Below are 8,847 nucleotides of genomic sequence, written 5' to 3'. Positions count from 1 at the left end.
CTTGCCAAAAAGGATGAAAAACAAGCAGTAACACTCAGTAATTAGGCTTTTATGCCTTAGTAGATATTCACACTAAAAAAAAAGTTTTAGTCATGTTTTCACTTTTTATTACATCTATATTATTTCAAATGTACATTTCTCTCCCAATCCCAGTGATTAGGATACAATTCAATTTTTTTTTCTATTTTGGATAGCTTACTGCTGTCACATGAATAAGCTTGTAAAATGTGCGTACCTTTTCTTTGCCTTATAAAAAAAAATTAATCTATTGGTTAGGGTCCAGTCATGAAAATAGAAACCGTAGTTATTTTAACAGAGTAAATTTCATTTAAGGAATTGGTTAAGGAATTATTGGAGAATGCAAAGGGAAACACTGAAGTAACAGATACAGAAATTCTAAGAGTCAGCTGCTATCTTTAGGGCTGGAAGAACGAAGGGAAAGCTTGAGGTTATTGAAACTGACTAGCTGGTGCTGGTATCTCAGGAGTGTGGAAGAGGGACCCTGCATAGGTGAGACTCAGAAGTCTCAGGAAGGCCACTGAGGGGGCACTTGCAAGCTGGTGCTGTTATCTCTAAGGAGGCAAATGAGCCTGGCTCTGGGAGTGTAAGAAATAAACTGCTACTGCCAAGGTGAAGAATTGCTGTGGCGACACTGCAGGAGCAGGACACAAAACTGGAAGGAGAGAATCTTTTCTGCCTCTGGTTTTGCATTCTGCCTCCAGAGCCCCAGTTTGGCAGGAAGCCAGGTGGTGAAGAAACACAGAGTCCAAAGTTCCAGTTCCAGGATCATAGAGAAGAGTGGGTTTGAAGCTAAGAAATAAAAACTAATAAACAGAAAGTATCAGGAACTACTCATTTACATCTTAATGGATATGCATACTACACAATTTTAACTAATATTTTAAGTCTTCATTATTCCTATATTATACCAAATGCAATTCCTTCAAAAGGGAAATAATTGTTATAATAATTATAACAATTATATAATTATTAAAATAACTGTAACATTTATATAATTATTAAAATAATTATAACAAGTATTATATAATTACATATAATAATCCTAATTGTTATTATAATTGCAGTTGAACTTTTTTGTTAATATCACATGAATCAGTTTCTAAAAAGTGATTTTTTCTTGCCTTACAACAAATAATGGATTACTTATCCCAGGAAAAAAAAAGGGAAAGAGGATGCCATCAAACATTTTTAGTATGCCCCTTAATTCTGGTACTTTTTTGTATTGGTAGGAGGTGGGTAGAATTATTGGAATGATAATTGACACCATCGTATAAGAACTGTGACATCATTCTCATAATTTATGTAAGTCAAATATATCAAAAGCCTATTCAAATGAACAAAAACTATAAAATAAGTGAGAAAAGCACTTTAGAATGCTCTTCCTCTCTGTCAAATGAAAGAATAAATACTGTATTTAGATCTAATGAATTTATAGTTGAACATCATTCATTTTCATTAATACCTATTATTTATTGTTATTAGGAAGGCTAAATTTTCCTATAATTAATAAATTACAGTAAGTTTTGTTTTATATGGATTTTTTTATCTCTTCAATAATGAGGCCATTTTGTTTTGGTTTGACAAATATATATCTTTTTCCAGTAACATCCTTCTCATGAAGGAGACTTGACAAATGTTTTTTTTTGTCATCTCATTGTATTTTATTCATGACAAAATAGCATTTCATAAAAATATAGGAAAACTAAAATCATCTATAATTCAACTATCTAAATATAATTATGCTTAGTTTGTTTAATAGTCTTTTACATATACATAAAATTTTTTAATGAAAGTGAGATTATCTTGCACATTTGAAAGCTCAATTTTTTAACCTCATACCTTTTGAATATCTCCTCATCGATAAATAAATATATATTGCCTTTTTGGCTCTCCGACCAGTACCATGGCAGTTGGCAAGAACAAGCGCCTTATGAAAGGTGGCAAAAAGGGAGCCAAGAAGAAAGTTATTGATCCATTTTCTAAGAAAGATTGGTGTGATGTGAAAGTACCTGCTATGTTCAGTATAAGAAATGTTGGAAAGACGCTCGTCACCAGGACCCAAGGAACCAAAATTGCATCTGATGGTCTCAAGGGTCATGTGTTTGAAGTGAGTCTTGCTGATTTGCAGAATGACGAAGTTGCATTTAGAAAATTCAAGCTGATTACTGAAGATATTCAGGGCAAAAACTGACTGACTAACTTCCATGGCATGGATCTTACCCGTGACAAAATGTGTTCCATGGTCAAAAAATGGCAGACAATGATTGAAGCTCATGTTGATGTCAAGACTACTGATGGTTACTTGCTTCATCTGTTCGGTGTTGGTTTTACTAAAAAACGCAACAATCAGATATGGAAGACCTCTTATGCTCAGCACCAACAGGTCCGCCAAATCCAGAAGAAAATGATGGAAATCATGACCCCAGAGGTGCAGATAAATGACTTGAAAGAAGTGGTCAATAAATTGATTCCAGATAGCATTGGAAAAGACATAGAAAAGCCTTGCCAACCTATTTATCCTTTCCATGATGTCTTCGTTAGAAAAGTAAAAATGCCGAAGAAGCCCAAGTTTGAATTGGGAAAGCTCATGGAGCTTCATGGTGAAGGCAATAGTTCTGAAAAAGCCACTGGGGATGAGACAGGTGCTAAAGTTGAACGAGCTGATGGATATGAACCACCAGTCCAAGAATCTGTTTAAAGTTCAGACTTCAAATAGTGGCAAATAAAAAGTGCTATTTGAAAAATATATATATATATGTACAATTAGATATTCCATAATTTTTCTCTTAGGATAAGTTGTTAACACTGTATACTCAGCTAGGTGTTATTTTGGTATATTTTGATTTTCATATATTTTATAGTTTTTGTTCATTTGAATAGGCTTTTGATATGTTTGACTTATATAAATTATGAGAATGATATCACAGGTTCTTATGAGATGGTCTGAATTATCATTACAAAAATTTACAGAGGTATTTTCAGCCAATGCATGCTGAAACCCTGGAGCATCACAAACGAACTTGTCTGCAGGGCCATGCAGGTAACATAAATGTGTAAATGAAGCTTAAATAAGATAGAGATAGAGAAGCTGTGATGAACAGAAGAAAACGAGTACAGCCTAAGGCATTCCTGTTCAATTTTTCAAGAGATAGTTTTGTAAATTTTTGTCTATACAGATAACTAGGCAAATTCTAATGATCCTGAGGATATTAAACTCAATCCTGTGTGTTTTCTTATGGCTTTCACTCTTAAAAAGTTATGTGTGGCTGACACTGCTGTTGCCTACCCAATATCTATTTTCTCTTTCTTAATTAAAGATTTCCATCTTTGTTCAAAGTATCAGTGTGTCCAGTGAAAAACATGCAATCTCCCAGCCTCCTTTGCAGCTAGGGTATTAATCCTAGTGTTAATCCTCCCAGTCTTTAGTTATAAAAGCGGAAGCACTTTTGTACTGATATTTAAGCAGCAGAGCCAGAGCACCCTCATCCCCCAACCTAATTTCTTAATTAGAGACAGAAATCAGCTGTGGTTTATGCTTATCTAAGACTTTGTCTTATCTCTTACGGAGAAATATTTCAGCCAATGCATACTGAAACCCTGGAGTATCACAAACAAACTTGTCTACAGGGCCATGCGGCTAACATAAATGTGTAAATGAAGCTTAAATAAGATAGAGATAGAGAAGCTGTGATGAAGAGAAGAAAACAAGTACAGCCTAAGGCATTCCTGTTCAATTTTTCAAGAGATATTTTCAGCCAAGTAAATCAAGGTTGTGGGCATTATTTATCTACTTATGGGCACCAGTTTGCAACCTCCACTCTCCCCTGTGGTCAGCATCGTGCAAGATGCTGTGGGGGGGGCGGATACTGGACAGCCTAAGATCACTGTCCTCAAGAATTTACCTTGGGTAGTAAGATGAACAGTCATGAATCACTGACAGCGACACAAAACAGTATATAATTATCTACTAGGGTGTTCAGTATTGACCACAAATGTTGTAGGTATTTTGAAAAAGGCATGAGAATAAGTGCAGGGAAAATTGAGAATGTTTATGAGAGAGATGGCCCTTGAACTTAAGAGTATGAAGAGTGGGTAGAATTTGGCTATTCATAGAGATGTGGAGAATAATGGGAAGCCAGAAAGGGAATCCAGAATGAAGACCTTAAAATGGGAATGAGCCTACTGTGTTTTGTATGGGACAGTAGAGATTGGCCTCACAGAGAAAAGTAAACATTTAGGAGAATGGTACAGATTAGGTTTGGATAGGCAGAACAGGTTCAGGTTAGTGAGGTCTTTGGAAAATACACTGTCAGATTCCAGACAGCAGGAAAAACATAAAAACTGTAAAAACAAAAGAACACTGAGGGCGAAAAGTCTGACACAAAGGAAACAACTTAATAAGAAAAGTACTCAGGAAGATTAATAAAAATACACCAGTAAATACTTTCCTTAGATAACTATGCCATTTATTCATCCATTCACTGACTTCTGCATTCAGTAAACATTTGGTCAGCATGTATGTATGCCCCAAAGGCTAAACTAGGTTCTGGAGTTACAGTCCTAAAACAAGCAAACAAACAAACAAAACAAAAATCAATGCAATTGGGTTATACAGAATGTAGTCAGAAGACCTTCAAATATCTACCAGTATTCTTCTTAAAGTGCTTTCAAAACAAGCTAAAATCATGCAGTGAGGTTTCCTACTCAAAGAACATTTAATATAGTTTTGGATGTGCTAGCTGACCTAATTAGCTACCAGAAAGACAAGGTATAAACAATGGAAAGAAGAAAGCAAATATATCATTTCTAGATATTAATATTAGACTTCAAGAAACCATAATAAGAGAGTGTAATCCTCTAAGTGGATATGAAAGTAACACTGAAAAAGCAGTAGCCTTTTGGTTTTGGACTTACATATGTAAGCAACAGTCCGTTATAGAATATAATAGATGAAAAAATTGCAGTTACCACTAAAGAATGAACTTTAGAAGTGTATACAATCTATAGGAAGAAAACTATAAAGCTTACTGAAAAATTAAGAGAAAACTTTTCTAAGTGGAAATACCTACTTGTTTTTGGTTAAGAAGACTAAAAATTATAAGGACTTCTATATTAGCTTGTAAATTTAGCATGTTCACAACCAAATTACTTCACCTCTCTGTGGCTCACCTATAATATAAGGGTGATAATAAAACCTACCTTATGGAGTTGTTATGAAAATGAGTTAAGACTTAGTGTGTGGTAAGTACTATATAAGTGATAGATGGATATGTAGATAGATGGATAGATAGATAGATAGATAGATAGATAGATAGATAGATAGATAGATAGAATACCAATGGCTTTTTATTATAGTAGGGGTTGGGGGAGAGAATATTCTTTGTTTACGTGAAAAAATAAAGTTGTACTAAATAACTCAGAAAATTCTCGAAAATAACCTAAAATATAAATTAAAAATTTGATCTAGCATAGATTGAGTAAACAGAATGCAGAATCCAGAAACAGACTCAAATGTCTATGGGAATTTAGTATATGATAAATATGGCCCTTCAAATCAGCAGGGAAATATGAACTACTTAGCAGATGAGATTATAGCAAGAAAAGGACTAACAGTAATGAATTAAGTTGTTACCAGCTGACTCAAGTTATTGAGCATGTACAGCTAAGTTTGGATATATAACAGTAGCCACTGAAAACCCTTGAGGAGACGGACAAAGTCAGGTATTCCTTTGGTTAGAAAGCAAGCAAATTTCCACATAAAAACAGTGATTAAACAATCAACAGCAAACAGCACAAAACAATCCATGACCTGCTCTGTAAACTTGATGAAGTCCAGTTGACTAAAGTTTGAGGTGCTCTAACCACTAACTTCCTTAAAAGATGCGCATGAGGTAGACCTGACAACATTCATGAGAAAAGATTTTGTTACTCATATAATAAACAGCATCATATAATCAGCATCAACCAATCTTTTAAACCAATGGCTGGATCTGAAACTGTTTCAAGATTCAACACTCTAGCTCCATCCCTAAAGGTGCAAAGTAGGGCCTCAATGGATTCTTAAATCCTGTGCATGCACGAGTACAGAGTGACTCTAAATTTTTTTGACCTATCCATATATCTTAAAGACCTTTAATTTCATCAATAAGATTGTATTTCTAATTTTCATCAAGCCAGTGAGCAGGTAACAATTTTCAATAGAATTTTTATCAATAGAAAACTGTTTCTGATGTCCAATATACTAATTAGAAAAGCACGGCTTGATGGAGATAGGGATAACAGAACAGCCTGTGGTTGCTCCTCAGGAGTACTGGTTTTCTGATGTAACACTAGCTCATCTGCACTATAGCATAAGCTAAGTCATACACTTGGTATCATACTAAATGTGCAAAAAACATCTTCAAAGTAAATTATAGATATAGTGACAGTTGAACTCACACTTCACTTTTTAGAGCCAAATACATCCCAGGTAAAGCATTTTTTATGTAACGTGGATTTTAAAAGGTAGATGAGGTTACTAAAGATTGCTAAAAGAAAATATGAGAAACATTTTGAACTCTTATTCTCTCTCTTAACAATCAAATAGAAACCAGAAGCAATTAAAATAAGATATATTTGCCTTCCTAAAAACAAAAATTTTAACATAAACTGGTTCAAACAATAAATAAAAATTAGGAAAAAATAGTTGCAGCACAAAAGATAATAAGAACTAATGTCATTAATATAATAAGCTTGTACAAATCAACCGTCCAAGAGAGAAATAGGTAAAGAGTATAAACAGTCAAATCGAAATGGCACTTATAATGCATGAAAGAATGCTGGACCTTATTTATAACAGAGAAATGCAAAATAAAACTAAATGAGTCCAGATTTTTCAATCACGACAGAAAAAGTAAAAATTTGATAATGTAGGTGGTATGGAGGAGCCAGACCATCCATACATACAGTGGGATTATCAACTTGCAAATTAGAAATGTCTCTCAAAATAGTAAGTATACATACTTCATTCCCCAGCAGTTACACATTTGGGAATTTACTCTGCAGATATTTATCCCTTATGTAGGAAGAATATATACTAGAATATATATTACCACATTGTTTGTAGTAACATAAAAGTAAAAACCACCTAAATTTTCACCAGTAGGATATATGTTCAATGCTGCTACATCTACACAATGGCAGTCACAGCTGTTAAACATAAATATTCCTAAATAGAAACTCTCCTATGTATATTACTATGTGATAATTAAGGTTCAAAAAGTATGTGCGGTGTGCAAACCTTTGAGAAAAATTAAAAATTTGACATCTGTGTATATACACATGTATAGCATAGACTATATCTAGAATGACTCACATTAAATTGGCTGTTCCCCAGCAGGTGCCTATGGGGAGAGAAACAGACTGGTGATGAGCCATCAACCTGTTTTTACCATATACCTTTGTACTTTAACTTTTTTACTATCTATCAAGTATTACTCCTTCAAGGGAACGTGTGAGAGGGAGAAGTAATCAAGGAAAGACAGAGGGATGGAAGAAATGTTAATTTTAGAGTTTTATCAGCAGTCAATATTAAGATTTTTATCTTTATGACAGCTGGAATATCCACTTTCCTAGCAATGCTAACTATTGTTTTTGGATTGAGTGGTAAAATGAAAATATGGTCAGTTATTTTATCCTTAACATCAAATGGATTCTCTTCTGTGAGTCAATAAATGTCAGTATAAATGTACATAAGAATGCTCCATTTATGATCAATTTGGTTCTCTCATTTTCTATATTGAATGAAGGCCAACGCAAAGAACATTGCAACAAATGGATTTAAGACTTCTGTACGGAAACTTTATCAATCCAGTGATTTTGAGGAGAGGAAGAGGTAATTATTTCATGAACAATTTTTTGTGGATAGAAAGCAGTTCTTGGAAGGAATGTTTGTGTTTTTTGCTGGGAAAACAGGCAGTAGTAACAGCGCTGAGAATTTGTTATGGTGTACCACATATCATCATGAAATGAAATTTATTTTACTTGACATAAAATGACAGCAATTCATTCTGTTGCCATGTTCTGTTTTTTTCTGGGTAAGATTTAATCTTATTTCAAATCTAAGCAAGTTGCTTATATTAAGAATAAATGGATTAAAATGAATAATGAGAAATGAACAGAAAAACTTTCAACCCCCTGTCAGATCCAAACAATTTAATTAGAGCACAACACACTCCGGTGGAAGATTTCCTATCACTGCAGCCTTTAAAAAGTTCCTTCTCTCAGCTGTGCCTGTATTTTGCAGTATACGAGTTAATTAAAATAATAATAATCTAGTGAGAACCTATGGTGGTTTACCTTGGGCTACATTTTATTACTATTTCATTGTATAAATTTTATTATTATATTATTTTATTCTTCATATTTTATTATTGTTTTAATTATACAAAAATGAATAAGTCATAGGTATTCTCTCAGAGGATTTTTAATTAGTCACAGACAGATAAAGTAATAATTACAGTACTATGGGAAGATTTCTAGTGGAAAAAGGTATGTAAACACATGCATTTATCGTTGCTGTCATATAAAACTCCATAAACTGACAGTAAAACATAAAATAAAATTAAATAATTTTAAACATATTAACCTACATAAAAATATCACAGAAGTACACATACAGATAAAATTTATAAAGATGAAACCCAGATGAATGAGTAGTAAATAACAGCAAACCTGAAATATCATAAACTTAAGATTACTCCAAAGAGTCCCATGTTGCTCAATTCCTATTGAACATCATTCCCTGTTCAATCGTCAAGACTACAGAGTAAGAAAAGCTGGACAAGA

The 8,847-nt window shown here is 33.6% G+C and overlaps 1 pseudogene; it reads left to right on the top strand.

The window, feature by feature from the left end:
• The first annotated feature begins 1,924 nt into the window (after nt 1-1,924).
• LOC129493005 (small ribosomal subunit protein eS1-like) lies at nt 1,925-2,759 on the top strand (annotated as a pseudogene).
• The last annotated feature ends 6,088 nt before the right edge of the window (nt 2,760-8,847 follow it).

The sequence above is a fragment of the Symphalangus syndactylus genome, chromosome 11 (genome assembly GCF_028878055.3).
Source record: "Symphalangus syndactylus isolate Jambi chromosome 11, NHGRI_mSymSyn1-v2.1_pri, whole genome shotgun sequence".
NCBI classification, from domain to species: domain Eukaryota; kingdom Metazoa; phylum Chordata; class Mammalia; order Primates; family Hylobatidae; genus Symphalangus; species Symphalangus syndactylus.
The sequence above is the reverse complement of the archived record's forward strand: the minus strand, read 5'-3'. Positions and strand labels throughout refer to the sequence as shown.